We start from the raw sequence: 22,937 nt of genomic DNA, 5'->3' as shown, positions 1-22,937 counted from the left end.
ACACTGTACCACCAGACCAAAGCATCAATGACAGTTTCGTTTGATATAATCAACTGTATAAGGACAATCAGAAATTTTCTTTTATACCTGGCTAAAAATTCCATCTTTGTGCTCAATCTACATTTACTCGACTTTATTCCTTTATCCTTCAGATGTGTTTTGTAATTTTTATTTATAAAGGAATTTTCTTGCTCTTAAAGCCTGTTTATCTCAGATCTTCAAAGCTGATACCAGGAATGAATAACATTTTTTTTTTAGTTTGCTTGACCTGATCAGGACTCTAGACATTTTGGAGGGGGAATGAATGAATTACTAACAATTTTCCCAGTTCTCCGGACGTGATTCTAACCTTTATGCTAAGTGTGTAGTCTAGGAGAGGGGTTCTGTCTCGTATCTTTATTGATAGTATGATGCGACATCTGTAAATGAGCATTGTCCAGTGATGTGCAAGTCAGGGTTTCAATAAATGTTAATGATACGTTATTTGCATGTAAGAAGGCATTCCAGGCAACTTCATGTTTCTTGGTGCGAATTACATGCATCTTATTGCTTCATTTATTTTCGCAGGTGTACAATGAAAGAAAGCAGTATGTGAAAGAATGGAAGAAAAGAAAAAGAATGGTATAACTTTGTTTCTGTCTTCACTTTTCTACTGTTATATTTATACCTGCGTTCTTTGGTTATGTTACACCAACTCTTGTTTATCACCTGCAGAAGAAGCAGTGATTACAAAGTAACTAGTCTTAGTTGATTTTATATGGTGATAGAAACCAAAAGAATGCACTTCATGCCCTGGCCATGGGTTGAGAGGTGGGTGTTTGGATGGAGAAGCTGTTCAGGGATTAGGAAGGTTGGTCCTTTGAACTCTAAGTGCCATCTTGCAGTGGTGTTCATACTGAGTGATGAAGTGATTTACAGTGAATATTTTTTTAGTAGTGTCTTACGACCAGTACTTAAATATACACAATGACATCAATTAATAATATTTTTTTCTTTTGAGTAAACTGCATGTATTTGACTACTGATTATGAGTATATTGATAGCTTCAGTTAAGTAACCTGCATAATAAAATTGTAATTATTTTCAGATGCAGTGAGTTTTACCAAGTGTGAAGGTTTTAGTATTCCTTTTCACTGATCATTATCCAGGATGGTCATGTATATCAGCAGATTTGTGTCAGGAGGTAGTTTCTGATGTTTCTGCAGCTTGAATGTTCCATCTGGTGTAATTTTCATTCATTCCTCGACTGATGGGTTTGGATCTGAGACTTCGATCTGACTTTGCCACTTCTTCCAGATCATCAGATCTAGAATATTCGAGCTCCTCCCTTTACCCACAATGTCATACCAACCAAAAGTACCTCTGATCTTGTTTGCCACCAATTGGTTTCAGAAGCGGATTCCTAGCTCTCAAGCATTTTTGGTGTAATCTTCGAATTTCCTATTACTAGTTGTCTTTTGTGAGTTATTATATTTTTGGTATTTTGCCTATCTTCTTCCTCCTGCCCTCCCATAATTTACATTTTTAGCTTCTCCCTTTCTTTAAGATAAGTTACTGCTTTTCGGTGCTTCTTTCTTACCATTGTTGGTATTCCTTTGTATCCCTAGAGTACTTTCTCTACCATTGTTGGTACTTTTTTTCCCTTTCCCCCACTTTTCTCTTTAGTGTGTCTATATAAAACAGCCTTGTCTATCTGTTGGTATAGTTGGATAGTGCAATTATGTCGCTTCTCAGCCTTTTTACTAAAATCTTGATATTACTGCCTTTTTGTTGGTAACCCTGTTAAGGTCCCAGAAAAACCTTTTTGGTTTAAGAAGCATATTTCCTGTGGGGGTAAGATCCTAAATTCCGATGCCAGCAGGGAATGTGTTTGGGTCTGACCCACCTTGATATAGACTGATATCTGCTCTGGTTTCAATTCTAGGGCTTCGATTGGTCATAAAAACAAGTTGATTCTGCTGTGTCTCTTGGCTTCTAAATCCTCTTTCTCGGTGGCTGGGGCTCAAACACATAAGAAGCCTGAAAAAGGTAAAGGTGATCCTTAAATTAAGGACCTTTTTCGCGACTCCTTGTATCCGTTACGTCCCTCAACTTTGGCTTCAGCTCCTTCATTGGAGTCCCATGCCAAGGTCCTAAAGTTAGATGTGTTACCTTGAACCGCAAGCTCTCCACAGATTCATACCGCTCCACTTCCATTGGATCCTATTTCAGCCAGGCTCCCCCTCTTCATTCTTAGGAGTCGCCTCAAACGCATTCTTGACCTCCTCCTTCCTTCATGTCTGCGCTTCGGTCCTTCAGAAGCCTTTCAGAAGCAGATGTGGATAGGATGATGAAGTTCTTCAGAGCACAGATGCAGATGGTCAGGTCGGCAGGGGTATAAAACATGCAGTCGATGCCATTAAATCAGTTTTTGTTTTGCCTGCGGTGCCTGAAGCAGAAGCAGTTCGAAAGTGCCGGTCGGCCGACTCCTGAAATTTTCTTTTTCGAGTTTCAGAACCGAAGTCTTCAACTAAAGCTAACTTTCTTGCTCCTTACCGATGTCATTAAAAGTTAATAATTGCATTACTTGTGGATAGCAAATACCTCATAAAGATTTTCATTCGTACTGTATTCCTTGCCTAGTACCTTGCTGTCAGTTTTGTGCTTTATTTAATCAGCGCACTATCCGTCTTTGGTATATTTTTGCCTCTAAATATTTCGGTTCTTGGTTTAATTATCCAGAAATGTCATCGTTTAGCCATCCGACTACCAGGATTTCAAAAAAACACAAAGATAAAGACAGGCCGCCGAGGTCCAAAACTGCCGACGACGCTTCTCCTAAGTGAGTCGCCAGTTCGCCGGTACTCAGGCACTTTCACAGACCCTGATACCTGCTACTTCTGATTCACAGGCCTCTACTGAGACCCATTCGGAGTCCAGTATGCAGCGAGATGCTTCAGCTATGGAACCCGTGGATGTCTCTACCTTGGATGGGTCCGGAGCTGCTGTGCAAGCACCGGCTTCTGAGGGTGTATTCAGGCCTACAGACTTGCATATTAAACAGACGCCTCCTTCACTTGGGCCTAAATCTCAAACCATGCCACATGCTCAGGCCTCTATGTCTAAAAAACAAATGATAAGAATGGCTGAAGATCTACTAACTCTAATCAAGGGTAGCCAACCCCCCCCCCCCCTTCTAAGAGGCCTAGGACTGAAGCTGTTTATGAATCTTCTGACCAGGATTCTGTTTTTTTCTGATTTCTTCTGATGATCTGGATTTGCCCTGATCTACTTATGAGGATTCTGATGCGGAGGACTGTATTCCCTCTGCTTCCCCTCTGCTTCCCCTCCAGAGGATTTTTCTTTTGGTGAAACCTTTCATACTCTAAGGGAGCATTTCCACTGGGAAAGCCAGGATTTTTCTGATTGAAAAGAGGCTCAGGGATTTCTTACTCCTGCCTCAGCATATAGGCCTTTAGCTATTCCTCCTGTACTAGACATTGTTGCTTTTCCAAAATCTAGTTTGGCCCCTGATTCCTTGCCTCCTGCTCCCAGAAAACCTGACAGATACTACAGGGTCCCTGAGTTACACAAGTTCCTTTTTAAAAATACTATTGTGGATCCAGAGACTGTTTCACAGGGGCCCAAGGGCATTAAGGCTTCTACTGCTAAAAATCCTACCCCTTCTGATAAGACTCCAGGTCGCTGGATAGATGGGGTAAGAAGGTTTACACTTCTGCAACCTTGACCATTAGGGGTTTAAACTTCCAGTTTCATATGTTAAAGTATCAGCAACATGTTATTGGGTTGCTTAAACAGAAAATTATGTTGATTCCTGAATGTGTAGAAAATAAAGAATTACAAGATTTAATGCATTCTGCTGAACAGGTTGGAAAACATACTTTGCAATGTGGTTTTGATTCATTAGAGGCCTCTTGCAGGGCTGCTGTTACTGGGTCTGTGCTCAGAAGGCATGCTTGGCTTAAGGAGCAATCTGTACCTGATCATGTTAAAGCTAAATTGTTGGATGCTCCCTTAAATCTGGACCACCTGTTTGGCAACAAGGCTGAGTAATTTCTTAAAAGGATGGAAGATAAAGCTAAATCTATGCAAACTGTTAAAAATTTCTTACAAGTTCAGCCTCCTAGTTTTAGTAGGCACTGACCCTCTAAAAAAATTGGTCCTTTCCAGCCTCTTCTAGGTCTTCTCAAGCCAAACCCAGACACAGCAGAAACCCCAAGTTTCAGTCCCAGGGGACAGACAGGACTAAGCAGTGGGGGGCCTCCACTTCCAAATCTGGGAGTAGTAAAACGCCACCCCCCCCATGGTAAACTTTCTCAATGACTTCCTTTTAAAATTTCCAAGCACTTATCAACTGACTGCCCCTTTGGGGGGAAAGATTGCTCTTCATGAAAAGAACTGGGAGCTCATTACCCAGAACAGATGTGTTTTAAATAGTGTCCCAGGGATACAGATTTCACTTCCACACGTTGCCAACACCAAACGGGTGGCCGGACCTACCCCCAAATCAGTGGGCAAAGGCCCAAAAACAAGTACTTTCTCTTTTAAGCATGGGGGCTATTCACTTGGTACCAGAAGAGGAAAAGGGACAAGGTTTCTACTCGAGACTTTTCCTGGTACCCAGAAAAGACAATTCATGGCGTCCTATCTTGGACCTGTCTACTCTAAACACCTTTTTGGAGATTCCAAAATTCAATATGATGACTCTTCACCAGTTGCTTCCTGTTCTAGGAAGCAAAGATGCCTGGTTGGCAACACTAGATTTAAAAGAAGCATACCTGCACATCCAGTCTGGGTATCTTGCAGAAGATACCTTTGCTTCAAAGCAGGCTACATGCACTGTCAGTTCTCTGCACTGCCCTTTGGCTTATCTACTGCGCCCAGGGTATTCACAAAGTGCCTAGCTCCATTTTGCAGGCAAAGAAATATTCAAATATACCCATACCTGGACGATTGTCTAATTCAGGCAGAAAGCCAGGACATAATTTTGAATCATCTGGCCTTTGTACAGAGGGTTCTAACTTTTCTGGGGTACACCATAAATGAAAAGAAATTTCACCTGGTACCCTGTCAACAGATTATATTCCTGGGAGCAAGCTTGAATACAACTTCCCAGATGGCTTACCTCACGCCAGAGAAACAAATTAATTTGACAACCTACTTCAAACAAGTGGCCGCAAAAACCCTGCTATATCTGCAAGACAAATACTGCAAGCCTTTGGGTTCATGGCCTCCTGCATTCTTCTAATTCCATATGCAAGACTGCATATGAGGAAACTACAGTGGTATCTAAAAAGCCTATGGTGTCAACATTCCCAGAATTATGAAGCAATGATTCCTATCATACCTTGCCTATGCCTAGAGTTCCTTTGGTGGGCAGAGGCCTGCCACCAAAACAAGGGACTGCCTTTCACACCACCCCCAGCTGCCCAAACCCTAACAATAGATGCATCAGACTATGCATGGGGGGTTCACCTGGCAGAGAAGTGCATTCACAAATGGAACCCAAGTCAAATGCAACTGCATATCGATCAAAAAGAAATGTTAGCTGTACAGAATGCTATGACAGCCTTCAAGGACCACATTCTTCCAGGACAACTAATGGTAAAGACGGACAACACTACTGTTATGTGGTACATAAACAAACAGGGGGGGGGTACACATTCTTACCTCCTCTGCAGACTAGCCATGGCATGGTGGAACACAGCCTTGAGCTACTAAGTGCCACCTACAAGCTCAATTCCTGCCAGGAAAATTAAATACACTGACAGACGGACTAAGCAGAAACCTCATGGACTCACATGAGTGGAAACTAGAACCAATCATTTTCAGCATGACAAACAAATGGGGGAGCCCAGATATAGACCCGTTTGCCTCTCCCCAGTACTACCAGTTGGACAAATTTTGCACAAGGACTCCCCACAAACAAGCCTGGAAAGTGGATGCTCTGTCCTTCAGCTGGAAAAACCGGTCAGTCTATGCCTTCCCCCCTCTGTCTGTGTTCACCAGAGTGCTACTAAAAATCAAACGGGACAAACCAAGGATGATTTTGATTGCTCCAGACAGGCCATGCCAACACTGGTACCCCCTCCTGCGCAGTGTGTCACGGTTATCCCCACGGCACCTGCCTCAGACTCCTTCCCTGTTGTCCCAGCAGGAGAACCAGATTCTGCACCCTCAGCTTCTAACACTGAACCTTGCAGCCTGGCTAATTACCTAATCTCTCCTTTACCATCCCTCAGTAAACTTGTGATTGATATCGTTTGAGGCAAGGAGACCTAGTACCAGAAAATCTTTTGCTGAAAAATGGAAAAGATTCTGTGCCTGGAACCATTCTCAAGGAATGAGCACAGCAGCGCCCAGTTTACCTCAGATTTTACAATACTTAACTGACATGCTATGCTTAACAAGGGCCTGTCTTTTTCCTCCATTAAAATCCACGCCACAGCCATTTCACCTATTATAACACAGAACCTCCCCTCTTCCCTCATCCACTGCTCAAGCAGTTCCTCAGAGGGGCCAAAAATCTGAGACCACCCAGGAGAGCTCCAACCTCAGCCTGGGACCTTAACTTTGTTTTGGAAAAACTCACTCTACCTCCTTTCGAGCCAGCTGCTACTGCAGACTTAAAATTTCTTTCTTGGAAAACAGCTTTCCTTTTAGCAATCACTTCAGTTAGAAGGGTATCTGAATTACAGGCCCTTATGGCAGTGGAGCCTTTCATCATCTTTCATGCGGACAGGGTGTCCCTCAGAACCCATCCATCCTTCATGCCCAAGGTAGTATCCAGTGTGGCTCTTAATCAGTCCATTCATTTTCCAACCTTTTTTTCCCAATCCACAGAACAAAGGGGAACGGATACTGCATTTCTTAGATGTGCACAGACAACTTAGATTCTACTTGGACAGGACTAAACCTCAAAGGAAATCTGAACAACTGGTGGCATTTGCTGCAGGGGCAGAGGGGAGGGCTATTTCAAAGCAAACCATTTCTAAATGGATAGGCCATTGCATTAATTTCTGCTATAAGCACCATGGAAAACCTATCCCCCAGGGGATCAGACCTCACTCCACCAGGGCTGCATCTACCTCTACAGCCTTTCTCAGCGGTATCCCTGCCGGGGACATCCTAGAAGCTGCTACCTGGAGTTCTGTACATACTTTCACCAAGCATTATCATTTGCCAATTTTCTCTAAATCCAGAGCTCGCTTTGCTACTGCAGTCTTGCAGGGCCTTATAGCTGGTCCTAATGCTATCTAAATTCCTCCTGCCAACCATAGCTTTGGGAATCTACCCAAATGTAATGACTGCAACAGTGAAACAAGAAGCACATAGTACAGTTGTGTATACTTAACATAAATGTAGATGTTTGAGTGTATTCACTGTTGCAGTCCTGGTTACCCTCTCTCCAGCCCTTCAACTTCTTTTGGATATACCTCTACTTTCCTTTACTGTGCTTATTTGCTTTTTTGTTGGAGGTATATCATTGTACTTTTATATTTATTTGCTTTGCATTAGGGGGGCATTTGACGTCTGGGGCAAGAAAAACTGATGTAATGGCATTGGCTGCATGTTTTATACCCCCTGATGACCTGATGTCATGGAAGAAGGGACAGCAACCGATGCAGGACCGAAGTCTTTTTTAATCAGGCCGACTGAGGGCTACCTGCAAGCAGGTAACCCAAATGTAATGACTGCAACAGTGAATACACTCGAACATCTACATTTTATGGTAAGTGTACACAATTGTACTTTCCTCGTTTGAGCTCCGGCTTCCCTTTTTCTGTTCTACCACTACCTTCTTCTGTTAGTGGTTATCCTGTTAAATATAGGGGCAGCAAACTCAGTATGAGGAACATTACATTGGGGCATTATGGGTAAAGGGAGAAGCTCAAGAGTTGTAGGATTTAGTGATCTGGAAGATATGGCAGAGAAGGATCAGAGTTTTGGATCCACACCCATCAGTTGAAGAATGAAAATGGACAACACAGATAGAACATTATGGTAAGTACATAACCTTTTATTCTCACTATGGTAAGTACATAACCTTTTATTCTCACTGGTTTGTAGTGCAGTTAATGTTGGACTCTGTGGGTCTTTAACATATTGTTTATGAGCTCATAGTCAGTGATTGAGCTTAGAACTTAAAAAGGTCACTGAGGCACTTGAAAGCTATTGAGCAGTGTTAGCCTCTATTTCCCCTCATGCAGCTGTGGATTAGGTAGGTGGATTGCACGGCTAGGCTTGTAAAAGTCCTGGTGGTCACTGGTGTACTATACAACTGTGAAATGTTAAGATAATCTCTTCCTTCAACATGATCATTCCTGTATTGTCTCATTCAACGTGCGGGTTGTCCTCCTCATATATAATGCACTGCACCTGACTGACCCAGCCATGTAAACAAGTTTTGTCATTTAATAAACATTATCAGGAGAAACAGTTTTTCTAAATGTATAGTATGGACAAAAAACACATGGGGAGGTTTTCTTTTTTTTTTTCTTGTTTACAGTGTTAGTGGTGTGATAGTTTACATTGTTTGGTACTTGTTTAAAATGTTGATAGCCTTTGTTTAAAAAGGCTAGTGGTAACTTACTTTCCCCATTGCTACTTCAGAGCTAAATAAAATGTGTTATTTTTACAATATCTCTTAACTGCTGGAGTGTCAACAGTGAAAGGTAAAGCCAAAGCATTATTTACCTTAGTAACCGGCCTTAACTGCTTCACCATACACCTTTAATTGGTTTATGTAGTCTCTGTTAAGCATCACTGCATACATAATTTTTTTCCACCATTGAAGATGCTGTTCAACAAACCTTTAACTTCAGGTTATCCATCTTTCTTGAATACCACATCATCAGCTCTTAAACTTCTTGCGCATATTGCTTGGATCTTAAGTATTTATTTTTGGAGCTTTTGCATGCATACTACCATAATGTAACAAACCACCACTGACATATTTCCATTATTTTTATATACTTTTAAATTTGAAGTCCATTGTAGTATATGTAAAAGTTAAAGAAAATCCACGAAAATTAGAATACTAGTTTACACATAAACTGTTCTAATGTAATTACATTTTCTCATCGGGGAAAAATGCCAGTGAAACCTGTATATTTTGTATTTCAGTGATCTATGAATTCTTTTCATAGATTTTCATGAGTAAGTTGACATAATTAGGTGCTATTGCTGCACCCATTTCCATTCCTTTACTTTTGTTTAAAATACCTATTTCTGAAAAATAAATTTTTAAAGAAGCATGTTGAAGCACACAAGTATTGTTTATAACAATACCTCATATAAGTAAAATATGTTGTGTATAGCATTACCTGCTTTAGTCCACCAAAGTGATGTACGGAACTTTAGTAATCTGAAAGAGATTTCTTCAGTGTGGTCTTTGACCAATTATTTAAAAGCACACAAGTTCGAGTAAATCAAGACTGGAAAGTATCGTAGATAAGTTAACAAGATATCATGGGTCTTGCCCTAAGCTGAACCTGGAATGTTTCCAGGTATTGTGCTTGAGAAACTTAATGCTTACTGTTGTAAGTACTTTTTTTGTTTCATTTGCAGTTAATGCATGTAGAATTTCCTTGTATATTTCAGCTACTTGGTGGACCCAGTTTCAAAGGAAATTTGACAAAAAAAAGGAGATAACTGTTGGGAAAATTGAGTAGTTTCCTTTGTCTTTGATGTATATCTAAATACTGATGATAAAGCTTGTCCTTTGACAAGACTGCTCTTAGTCTGGCCTGATGACTTTTCTCATGGAGAAAAAAATGTTGTCCTATAAAGTGTGCGTTTTGTGATAGATGTCTGCTTTATCTTTCTGTCTACCTGTTTCCGACTTTTTCTGAAGAAGTGTGCAACCAGACAACACTAGAGCGCCAACATTTACTAAGGACTGAGTATATCTGAGAGATTAGGACACGTATAAAAAATAGTAGTGCATGTTTGGTGGGATGTCGGCAACATGTATTCGATGTTGTCATAATATGGAGATAGAATCATCCTTTATCATTGTGGGTATGAGCTGTGGAAGCCTTACAGCTCTCATTGCTGTCCAAGAGATGTGCACACTGAGGAATCTACCATTGCTTATACTATGTCTGAACGTAGTGTACTAATCTCACCACCTGGGAGCAACTGGGACCATCTTATGGACTCCCATCCCTCTGCCACCTTTTTGCTCCACTATATGGTGGTATATGCCATCTGAGGGTGATCAGTGGAACTTAAAATGCTGACTGGTGCCAATAATAATTCTGGCTGCTGGAGCCTTCAAGAGACTGCACTGTGAATTTCACAGGTATTTCTCAACCCTCAGCAAACAAGAATCCTTTATTTCCTGGACTTACAGGGTCTGTTTTGCTGACATATGTGTCAAAATGCCTCTGTGTCCCTGAGAAATGCCCCTGGAATGCATGGATTTTATTGCATAGTGTATATTCCAGGTGTCAGTGGCCCTCGTGGATTTTCACCTATACAGCATTCCTTGCTCCTTGAGCAGGGGATGCCACAGAATATTTCAGTCAACTCAGAATGTGCAGGTAATAAGTGGCCATCTTAAGAACATAAGGAATGCGTACACCCAATATTCAAGCTACACCCACAATGAGCATGCATGATTTGGGTTTACCCTACAGCATACATTTCAGTATAATGCATGTTTTCACCAGCTTCCCATCCTGAAGACATTTTACAGTCCCTGGGGATTTTTAATGATATGCCTACATGGCCCTTTTCCAAGAGAGTCTTTCCTATTGCAGAATCCCACTGTTGAACAGGTACTCCAGGAGAGCAGTGGGAAAGCTTAGCCATCATTTTGCTTAGTGACTGATTGGGGGTGGGTATACCCTAGCCACTCCCCTTGCATGCTGGAATGTGCCTGCTGGACAGAAGGGTTTGGGAGTAGGCAAGGGGTGGTCCCTACTTACATGGTGACCAGTCTCAAGCTGCTGCACCCACCACACACAAACTCTCTTAAAAACAAGTGTTGTAAAGCAGCTTCTAGAATCCACTGAGGACTTGAGGGTTTAAAAACTTCATAAGTTGCCCCACTGAGAGGCAGTTAGGCATAGCTTTCTCATTTTTTCTCCTATCAGTTGACTCTTCCAATGCCCAGGCTGCTAGTCAAACTCTGGTCATTTATGTTGTAGTTTGGGCTTCATGTTTTGATGCCACAGAATCGACTTCGGTGTTTTTCAACATGAGTACCCTTTACAGCCAGGGCTGCTCACTGAAGTCCTGAGGTCTGCAATCCAGGCAAAGGATGTCTGTGTATACATCATGGCATGCCACCAGATAGAATATCATCAAGCTTGCCTTTGCTCAATAAGATGCACTTCCAGGCCTTTGATGCCTGTGATGGGGTTCCGTATTGTGTGCCAGCCAAAATGTGTCATGGTCGTGGTATGCAGCATGACTGTCAACACAGTGGTTGCAGCAACACTAGCAGACGCACCAAACCAGTAGATATGGACAGTTCACTGTGTTAATATAACTACACCTCCATTAAGACTGTGGACAGTGCAGCCAAAGTCATGATCTGATACAGAAAGTTCAAGCTGCTTTAATTGAGCAGTTGCATGCATATAGTAAGTGTGTGTAGTGACAATCCATATGTTGTGCATTTTAGATTTTTTTTGTATGTTTGAGTGGAACAGGAACTTGTAGTAAGGGCTGTATATTAGAAGACCGAATGTTTAGGTGATCAAACACCTAAACATCTATCTTCTAATATTGAAAGCAAAAAATGGCGAATGGCCGATTTTAATGCAGGGAAAGTTTTCCCTTGGCTGTTGCCGGAGTTTGCTATTTCCCTACTATTGAGCGATCTCTGAGTTGGTATATTTAGTTAGGGGGGTGGGAGGATGAAGCCCCCCCACTTAATTTAGATGTAAAGTAATATTTATTTGTGTTGTGGCCAAGGGACGTGTTTCCCTGGGACATTCGACATTGTGCAGTTCGATATTAGAAGATCCACAAAAATGAGTGTAGAGGAGGCAGACCACTTCTTAAAACCACCAAGCACGTTTTTTATTTTGTAAACAAAATATAAGCGCTTTCGTCTCAATACTTCTATTCAACGTAATACAGCAGCAGTGTTAAGTCTACTGAGAGAGCAGAAAGGCAACCTTCAGCAGTTGGGATGACTGTTCCGTCCACACAAATAAAAGGTGGACAACTAAAGGTAAATGACAGTTTTAGAACTAATGTAGTAGTGAATTCGAATGTATCTAATATGCCATCACTAACAGACTGGTTAAAGAATGATGGTTGCTTAACTAATGAGAGTAAAAATAGTAAAACAAGTTTACATGACCAGTTGAGCGAACTGGATCATTGTCTACTTAAGATAAAGAAATTGCAAATGGACAACATGTTTAAGGAATGTATACAACAAAGAACTGTTTCTAAGGGCCTTCGTATGTGGCGTTATCCGACTGGGCTTGTTGCAGGCTCAGATTTTCACGAAGAACTTATTGAATCTTTTGACAGTTAGGTTAGAGTATATGCAAATGGTAATTGACTACAATAGTACTGTTAGTAGCATTGTCGCCTCACAGTAAGATGCTGTCCGGTTCGATTCTCCGCTAGAGCGTCTTCTGCGTGGAGACATGCGTGAATGGGCGTACCTGCGTTGAAGGGCTGGTAACTCGGTATGTAAAAATCAACTACCAATCATTAGCGGACTGGAGTTCCGCTGTGGCGACCCCTCACCGGGAAAAGCCGAAAGACACAACAACAAAAAAGTACTGTTATTGAGACTTTAAATAATGAAGTAACATTAATGGACAAGTCAGTTACCCAAAACCCAGCTTTTTCTACTAACAAATTTGAATATTGTCATATATTTTGGACTATAGATGAACAAATGTTAATTAAAAATAAAAAAATTGAAAAAGCTTGTCAGGGATGAGAAGGATTATGCTAACCATACAGCATACCCTAGACCCCCCCCGCCCCCATCCCAAGAATGGTAACACAACAAAAGAGGGCAGGAAGGGTCTGACAACAATGATGGTATGGCTAATAATGATGAAATCAACGACCTTGATACATTTGACAAAGATGTTTTAGAGTGACGAAGAACACCCCCCCCCCCCAAGATGGTTGGAACGAATAAAGAACCAGCAGACATTCCAACAAACTCGGGGGAGGGGTCATTTCAACAACTACCAGTTGAGGAGAGGTACGTCCAACAATCGAGGGATGACCAGGAACTCCTGGAGAGGGAGATAGTGACATTAATATCTGAGAATAACGGAGGGGGCCATTATGCATTACCACCATTAAAATTATGTAACAGTTCAGAGAATGATTTCAAAGTGTACAATTTTTCAGACCTGATTTTGAATGAAACTATGTGCGACATTTTTGCAAAAGGGTTTACTTTTGTTCCTGATCTTTTGATTTAGTCCATACATTAATGGACTGAAAGGTTTATATCGGGGAAATTAAATTTAAATGTTCTGTTTAATAAAATTGAATCCGTTAGTGACCCTTTCAGGATTTCAAGCACATATAGTCCACCACTGCACCCCCACCTTAATTTTTTTATGAAAGGGTGTGTGAACTCTATTTAAGAGAGTTACACAAAAAAGTCTGGAATGGGAACAGCATACATATGAACTTGAATTTAGAAGAGAATTTTGAGCTTGAATTCCTGCTCCATAACAATGGAGTGAGAATAATGAAACCAGACAAAGGTGGGGGGGGGGGGTAGTAATTATGAATAAAGTGGATTATAATAATAAGATGCAGGAGATCTTGAACACTGACACACACACTATGAGCTCCTTGAATGAAAAGAATGTAGCTTATAGGAGAATTAAAGGTTTCATCCAAGACATGTTTATTGATGGTTTAATCACTATTAATGAGTTGCACTACCTCACAATAGACTTTCCCACTATCCCATGTATTTTTGGTATTCCAGAAATACATAAGGATATGTACCAACCACCTATGCAGCCTATTCTGGACACCAGAGGCTCTATTACCTACCCCTTGGCAAAGTATTTGGAAAAGGAATTAAATAAATTTGTATGGGATGACCCTAGTGTCTGTATAGATTAGTGGGACTTTCTAAGGAAAATTAACGACATCAGTTATAGTAAAGAATACCTGTTGATCACTATTGATGTGGTTAACCTGTACAGTGTGATACCACATGACATTGGTTCACAGTGGTTTTGTGAATATCTCTGTTCTAAAAATCTAGCACAGGATAGGGTTAATCCTTTTGAACAGATGCTGGATTTAATATTAAGGAACAACTTCGTATTATTTGAAGGACAATATTTCCTTCAGAAAGAGGGAGTGGCAATGGGTTCCGCTTGTGGGGGCCTATATGCCAATATTGTCATGCTTGAGTGGGAAAACCAATATTTAAAAACATCTGAATATTTTCAGTTTTAAGACATGCATGTGTTATTTGGATGATATGTTTATATTGTGGAAAGGACCTAGAGATATATTGAATGCTTTCCTGGAATATATTAACACCACAACTAGTTTTCTAAAATTCACGTATTCAATACTAGTTTTCTAAAATTCACGTATTCAATAAATGATACGAGTATAGCATACGTAGACATCCTTTTAACGAAGGATGATGTTGGGAACAGGTTTCTAGCAAAGATTTTCTGTAAAAATACGTACTCCAATAGTTTTTTTTACATTTTAGTAGTTGTCACCCATTCAAATAAAAATGGGCAGTTGTAAAGGGGCAGTTTGTCCATGCTGCCCGTATGACAACTGTATGGGAAACGTATATTGAGGGTGTAATTTGCTGAAACAAATGTTTTTCAAGAGAGGTTATCCAAGTTCGTTAACGGACCAAATTGCTAAAGAAGTAAACAGTAAGAGAAGGTCTGGGCATTTTGCCCCTATTTTATTTATTTTATAAAACACTAATGTAGTGCAAACACTAGAAAATGGCTGTTTAACAACTACAGGATTCAACACTATTAATAATAACAGTGAAACCACAATATGTGTATCAGCTACACCGAAGTCCTACGAGAATAGTTTTTTAACAACATTCAATAGGGAAGCAAATTACATAAAGAATATTTTAACTAAAAACTGGGAGTTTATTAGGAATGACAAAGTTATGAGGGACATTTTAGGAGAGGCTCCCATTTGTGTATACAAAAAAGGACATTGCATAAATATGTTCGAGACACAGAAAGGTGAGCAGTATAAAGGGTTTATGCACAGATGTGGTAGGTGTAAATTTTGTAATAATATTATTGAAATAGATAAAGGTGTGGAGATTAACGGAACAAATATCTGGGTTCATGGCAAATTTACATGTTCTACAGAGAGGGTTGTTGTGCTATTTGTGTTTCCTGCCCATGTTTTTACATGGGCAAGACTGAAAGAAAATTTAAAACCAGAATTAGTGAATATCTTGGACACATACAAGATGGCTGGGAAGGGAATGCCTTAGCGAGACATATTACAGGGTTTCCACACGATGAATTTAAGTTCATTATATTGGAATGTGTGGTACCTAGAATTTGTGGGGGGGCATGGCCCTACCTATTAGAAAAACTGGAACTCGCATGGCAGTTGAGATTGAATTCCATATACTAGCCAGGACTGAATGACAACCTGTCTGTTAGCAGCCTTTTAAAATTAAAAGCTCTTATAAGACATTGAACTTGTAGTAATAGGTTATGTGAAGGTAATAGTGTAGTGGTTATTACATCTGCTTCATACGTAGAAGGTCCTGGGTTCAATTCTTAGTGGAAGCTGTTCATTTACTTTTCATTACTTTTACTGTTTTACAATTTCATTTGTTTAATTTTATTAGCATATTTACTGGGGTAATAGAATACTATAATTATATTAAATGGATTGGTTTTATTATATTTAAAAAACATTTTAAAATATCCATGATATATAATATATTTTTGAACTCAAATACTGCTGCTATCTTATTTTGTTTTAGGACATACTGTTGCTTTAAACTTTGTCTGTTCAGGATATGATGTCATCCTTACAGGGTTTAAAACAAACTGGGCTGTTTTAAAATTTGTATCTGAAGTCTCTAATTTTGGAATATTGAGATGAAAGCGCTTATATATTTTATTGTTTATAAAATAAAAAACGTGCTTGGTGGTTTTAAGAAGTGGTATGCCTCCTCTACACTCATTTTTGTGGATTTATTCGTTGATTTGGTTTTGAATTTTTTTGTGATATTAGAAGATCGATGTTTAGGTGTTCGATCACCTAAACAGTTGGTCTTCTAATATAGACCCCGTAGTAAGAATATATACAGTCTGTACTGTATGTTGCCTGTGCTGTGGTTTGGAACTTGTAAAGTATCACCACTCCTGTAGCATGGATCAGTGCATACATTAGTGCACATACCCCCACAAAGTTACATGGATGTCATGCTACTACTGTGTGCGCTCATCCCTCAGTGCCCACATGCCACAGCACTGTTAGGGTGAGGTGATGGTTTGTGCAGCCATTGTGAGAAGGGCCTTTGCTTTGTGATGTGTTTCAGGAAGGACTGTGGTCCGTGGTTGGTCAAGTCTATACAATGGAGGCCTTTCTGGCAAAGGAATTCGTTCACGTGTGTCCGTCACTGTTTGCGAAGGGCTTGTTGATTGCATCCATTGTTGAGAAGCGGTCTTCTAGAGTATACAGAATGAGTTGGTCTTTTATTTTATATGTCCCAAAATGAGAGCTGTGTACTGGAAGATAGCCCCGTACATCTGGGGCCACATCACATCATGTCTGCTATTCTCAGCGTGTATTTGCATTTGTCCTGATGTCACTGTGCTCAGCTGTGGTCTGAAATTGTCTTATCTTTCCTGATACCATGTTCCATCTCGTATACATTAGTGAAACAGCACACATGAGTGAGTTTAACAAATTACATGCAAACATGCAGTGGTACAGTGGTAGCGTTGTTGCCTCACAGCAAGAGGTTATGTTCAATTCTCTGCTGGAGTGCCTTCTGTGTGGAGTCTGCATGTCCTCCCTGCAGTCGAATGGCCTCCGAAAAACATGCGTGAATGGGCATGCCTTTGCTGAAGTTTGGGCGTCGGGCTGGCAACTCGGCAATTTAAAAATTGACTGCCAATCATTAGCAGACCGGAGTTCCACTGTGGCGACCCCTAACCGGGAAAAGCCGAAAAGACAAACAACAACTTGCAAACATGTTCAGAACATTTGTGCTGTCGGGCCGTGTCACCTATTTGATGTACGGCACCACCTTACAGGCCACACTATCACTGAACTCTGGCAAGAGTGACACGAACATGTACGTTTCCACAGTGGGAGGGATATTAATGCACTTGCATTGCCACATTTCTGCTGCAGATGAATATCCCTCACCCTTCTTTGTGTGGTCTGTCATGTTAGTAATGCAGTGATAGTATTCATCTGTAAGATAAGTCATACCGTACTGTATTCAGATGAGACTTTTAACCTTATAGCACCCCTGTTTATCTGTATTTGAGCCATGTCTATGAAATGGTCCAAGAAGTACATGTGATAGCACTTACCTTTGTTTGTGAAACTTGCCTATCATTTGCAGCTGTAAGACTTGGCCTTATGCTCAAGAGAACAAAGCTGTAATGTTCAGAATGTATCCTATAGTGAGTCATTGGGTCAGAGAAATTCAGATTTCTACAGTGTTTCACATTCTGTACTTAGTTACTTTGTATGATGCTGTACTAGGCTGCTAATAAGAGTTATACAGGCATTGGTCATTTGCTACATAGGTAAGGAGGAGCATGTAATGTAGTCCATTTCAGAAATTCATTTAATATCGACACACTGGAGTCCATGTGGTAGGTCATAAGAGTTACAAAGCAAGTAAATTGAGACCATTTGTACCTTGATGATACTCATCCTCTAGATCTAGCCCCTGCTTCCAGGAGGGCAAAACATTGCAAACCAAGGCTAAATATCTGAATACCCATTCAATCATTGGCTCCTTTTTAAAGGAGATGAAGGTTGTCACTATCTAACATGTGATAACCGGGAAAAGCCGAAAAGACAAACAAAACATGCAAACATGTTCAGAACAGTTTGTTCAAAAGATGGGATAACCACTGGGTAATTTTTCCTTAACTTGTTTTAGGTATAAATGTCTAGTTTGAGTGAGTGTGGAACTGTTTGTCTTGTGGTGATACAACAGATCCAGTAAGGTTTGATAGCACAGAATAAGACCTCAGTCTCCTCACAGAAAACCTGCAAGAGGCAGAGTATAGGGATAGGGGCTACAAGACTAACTTTGTAGCTGAGGGTTTTTATCCTAGTAATGTTTTTAGTTGGGGACCTTTGGGGCCTTTCTAGTTGTACTATTTAAGAAAACAGCTGGCAGGTACATCATCAGAAAAGTGATTTCTGTTGTCGGAAGTTGAGAAAAGGAGAAAATATAGTTCTGGAAATTGGCAGCTTGCAGAGACACTCAAAGAATGGTCATATCTGGTGTCTCTCCTTTACATTCCACAATGGATGGGTTATCTGTTCTGTCTCTTGTCCGAATTCAGCCGCTTTGACTTTGGATCCAGTGCTCAGGCTTCCTTCCCTTACCCATAACCCCCTGAAATGAGAGAGACCTCTGATTCCATTTGACACACTATTGAAGTAGATGTGGTGTCTTTAAGGCTCCTAGATTAAATAAGTGCCAGTTTTTTGGTGTTCTTTCACTGCTTTCTTTACGGAGTTTCTTTGGTACTTCCACTCTTCCCTTGCCTAATTAAATCATATCGACGGTGTGGTATATGGTAGCTTTTGGACATGGAGTTTGTAGTGAGGAGGAACAAATTGATGTAAGGGCTTCTCCCTACCTCTGCAGGAGAAGTTCCTCTGCTCAGTCCTCCTTACCTTTGTCTGCTGTTTCTCTCTCGACTAAAAATTGGCTCCCAAGGTTGAAAAAAGCCATGACAAAGCCAAGGAAAAAACCTAAGGAACTGAAAAAACGGTCCCCAGATCACTCCATTTTGGCTCCAGCACCAAAAAGTTCAAAATCTTCAGATTAGACTTTCTCGTCAGAGTTCATTTTCTCTGGATCTGGTATGCCTTCATTAACAGAGCCATGTTTTTCTTTGGAGCCAGTATTGCCCAGGCTGAGATCCCCTGTTCTGCAGTTGAGGCTTCTTAGCATATCAAGACCTCTTTCATTGCTTCCTCCCGCCACTCTATTCACTCCTCCAGGAGTGTTTCAGAATTTGACATGAATAGGATGATGAAGTGCCTCAGGACCCAAATGCAGCTGGGAGATCTCTTGGCTTCAACCCCTTTCGGGACTGGGGAAATGGTTTCTTCCATTCTTCAGATTATTGGCCATCCCCAATCCATTGTTTACTCTGGCCTTTCAGATCGGAGTATTCCACTGGTTATGTCTGTCTGATTCAAAGACATTGTCTGTGACTCCAGTGTTTTTTCTGATTTGGTTGTCTGGCTCTGATCCTGATGAATCTTGAGGCTGTCATCTGCATCAGATCCAGAGAAGATCTGACAGTCATTTTCCCTTGGGGTGTCAGCACTGGACAGTTCAACTCTGTCTGCTTTGAAGTTGGGCTGTGTGGGACTTGGAGATTCCTCCTGTTTAGGGGCCTCTGATCCTATGGGAAGGGTCTCTGGTCTTGTCTCATGTTGTGCTTTCAGAACAGTTGAGAGAGTACTCTGTTACTAGCAAGTACTCAAATCTTCTTTCCCCTCCATGGGATTTCTCCATGTCCTGATCCTGCTCTGTATACCATTGGGAAAGCCTGTCTCAAAAAGTCTTGCGTACATCCACATTGAGGGGCCCCATTTCAGCTTCAGAGTCCTAACCAGACCATCCCGATGGGGAGGTGCTTTGGAAGCACAATTGTAAAAGGTGACACATTGACTCCTTACATGAGTCCCTAACAAAGATGCTGACTTTGAGAGGAGGGGGTCTCCCAAATCCTCACTGTAGAATGTCTTGTTCGGTGAACTACTTGGACAAAGGGAGGAGGGGTCCTCCTAAGCATAACCATAAGAAGACCTGTTTGGTGCACCTGTGATCTTGAGGAGCACTTTAAGATGTCCTTCATTCACACCCCCTGTAATGGATTGACCCTGTTTGGTCCAAAAGTAACAAACTCTGTGCAGGAGTGTACAAGATGGTAAGGTTCTCTCTGCCTTGGGGAACCAGTTTTCCACTCCTCAGAGGACCATTTGCAGAAACCAAAAATGAAGAAGAAACTTTGATTCTGGAAGTCTCAGAGGTTTGTACCGGTCATTCCTGGAGAGAGAACCATCACCACCACCACCAAGGCAGTAGAGGGAACTGTAATGGTACACATTGCCCTTGGTAGCACAGATGCCTTGCAAAACCAGGGCTTTTGGTGTCCCTTCTCCAACAGGTTCTGTCAGCACTCCTGAATGTTGGTTCAACTGCCACACTCTGTAGGCAGTCAGGGTTGCTTGCCCCTGCATCCCACAGAGTGGGAGTCCATCGCTCAATACCTTTGGGTGCAGGAGATCATAACCAGAGGCTAATGCATCTCCTTTCTATTCCCTCTATTGAGCTCAAGACCTTTCCTGATGATCTCCTCTCCCAGAGGGAGGCAACAGCATTAGAAATAGTCATTCAAGAAGTCCCACCAGACTAGGAAGGATCTAGAGTTTACTTTAAGTTCTTTAGTGCCAAAAAAGAATAGGACCTCAGACCAGGTTTTTGACCTAATTCACTCAAACAATTGCTGAACAAAATTCTGGATGTTTGCGGTACACTCCATATTCCCTTTACTAAGGAAGGATGACTGGATGTGCTTGATCAACCTCCAGCCCAAATATTACCATGTAAAAATGGGCTGACACTCTAGGAGGTTTCTTTGCTTCTATCTGGGAATCTGATATTTCTAGTTCAGAGCCCTGCCCTTTGGTCTCACCACAGCCCCTTGGGTGTTCTCCAAATTCATGGCAGTAGGTGTAGATCACCTCAGGCTACAGGGGTTCTGAGTATTCTCTGAATTGTAAGTCACCACCGGGAATCTTCTCCAGGCCAGGGCCTCCTTGTTCCAACTTTTTTCTACACTAGGCATCAGTGTGAATACAGCAAAGTCAAAGGGGTTCATCCAGTACAGACATTTGAATTTATTGGAACGCTTTTGGACACAACTGCAAATGGCCAAACCTCTCCAAACCAGGATTTTATATATCCACAAGTGAGCATTTGCTGCTGTTTCATGTCAGAAGCCGGTAGCAAAACTGATTCAGATTCTTCTAGGCTTGATGGCAGCAGCCATCACCTTGGTCCCTCTTGCCGGACATTGCATGAGTTCCCCAGTAGACCCTGTTGGCCCAGTGGTCAGTCATAAGTCATATGAATTTTCGGGTCTCTTATCCAATGGTAGCTGGAATCCTCACTAGTCTCCTGGGGCCCTCCCTTTGTTCTGCCGTGCCCACAGGCCATAGTAAAGATGGATACATCCCACTTGGGGGCATTTCTTTGGGAGGATGGTCCATGGTACATGGTACCCTACAAAGAGGCCAATTTTCACATTTTCATTTTGGGTATGAGAGCAGTCTTCCTAGCATTGCAGGCCTTTTAGGATGCTCTACCATTGGGTGTGATTTCAGTACAGATGCACACGTCAGTGGTCTAGTATGTCAAAAAAACAGGGAGGAACACTTGCCTACAGGTGGCCATGTGTCTATGGCAATAGGAGATTTTCTCTGGCTGCTTTCTGATAGCAATACACATCTGGGGAAATCCAGTTTTCTAGAGTACTAGTTGAGGAGGTCCATCCTGGTCCCTCTGTCCCAAAGTGATGGATCAGATTTTCAGCTGCTGGAGTCGACCCTGCTGGAATCTGTTTGCCTTCCCCTACAACACAAATGCAGTAGGTATTTTGCCCTTATCCTCCGGGGGGGGGGGGGGGGTCACAGAGGGATGCTCCACACTTGCGTTTCCCCCCTCCAGTCTCATGTACACCTTTTTTTCCTATCCCCGTCATACAGAAATTTCTTCAAATAGCATTGGTGAGAAAGGCCACTGTGATTCTCATTGCTCCCTTTTGGCCTTGACAGGTGTGGTTTCCTTTCCTCTGGTCTCGTCTGGTTCACTCTCCCTTGGTGCTATGGTCAGCCCCAGAGCTGCTGTCTCGCTCACCTGTCCAGGTTACCTCACTCGGACAGTCACACCCTCAAACTAACCCCATGGTTTCTCCAGTTCAAGTGATTGCTAGACAGTCCAGGCTTTTGTCCATGGTGACATTTTGACCTCTTCGCAAAGATACTCTGTCAGAAAGATCTATAAAAGCAAGTGGAAGCAGATGTTCTTCGTTTTCCATTGCTGCAGTCCTAACTATTGTGACGGCGATACTGTGACGCAACGCCATATCCTCAGTCTTTTATGCAGAAGCAGTTTTGCGAGTGCAGGTTGGCGTTCTGAAATATTTCAAACCGGAGTTTCAGACCAAACAGAGTTGCTAAGTACCCGTTGGGGAACATTTTGGTTTTTCTTGCCTCAGTATTTGGATGTCAGAAAAGTGAATAACTGTATTTCTTGTGGGAAACAGATACCTCATAGGGATTACCATACCTTGTGTATACCTTGTTTAGGGCCTGAGCACGATGTTGTTGGCTGCCGCTCTTGTGCTAGGTTTAACAAACGCACTATTAAGAGGAGGTTAGACTGTGCCAGGTTAGTGTTTGGGAAGCTATAAAATGCCGCCGGATGCTCGGCTCGCTTCGGCCCAAGAAAGCGCAAGGACAAAACAGTGAAGCCTAGGGTTGATGAACCGGCAGTCCCGGACGTCGGTTCTTTAGAAGGCTCAGTGGAGCCAGAGATTTTGCCAGGAGTTTCCATGGAGTCTCAGGCAGAAACTTTACTGTTACAGGATGTGCCTTCTCAGGAGGTAGGCCAGGCTGAGGGGGCTTCTCATTCACCACGGTTACAGATTTTATTTCCACACAATGCCCCCTTTCAA

At 41.7% G+C, this 22,937-nt stretch overlaps 1 long non-coding RNA gene across 1 annotated transcript in view; it reads left to right on the top strand.

Moving 5' to 3' along the window:
* The first annotated feature begins 565 nt into the window (after positions 1 to 565).
* LOC122787795 overlaps positions 566 to 22,937 on the top strand; it is a 220,528-nt gene continuing 198,156 nt past the window's right edge. The window contains exon 1 of the long non-coding RNA XR_006362599.1: positions 566 to 621. This is a non-coding gene — a long non-coding RNA (uncharacterized LOC122787795). The remainder of the gene's footprint in view (positions 622 to 22,937) is intronic.

Source organism: Protopterus annectens, chromosome 13.part0 (genome assembly GCF_019279795.1).
Source record: "Protopterus annectens isolate FY-2018-M chromosome 13.part0, PAN1.0, whole genome shotgun sequence".
NCBI lineage: Eukaryota > Metazoa > Chordata > Ceratodontiformes > Protopteridae > Protopterus > Protopterus annectens.
This window is presented reverse-complemented; position numbering and strand designations above follow the sequence as displayed.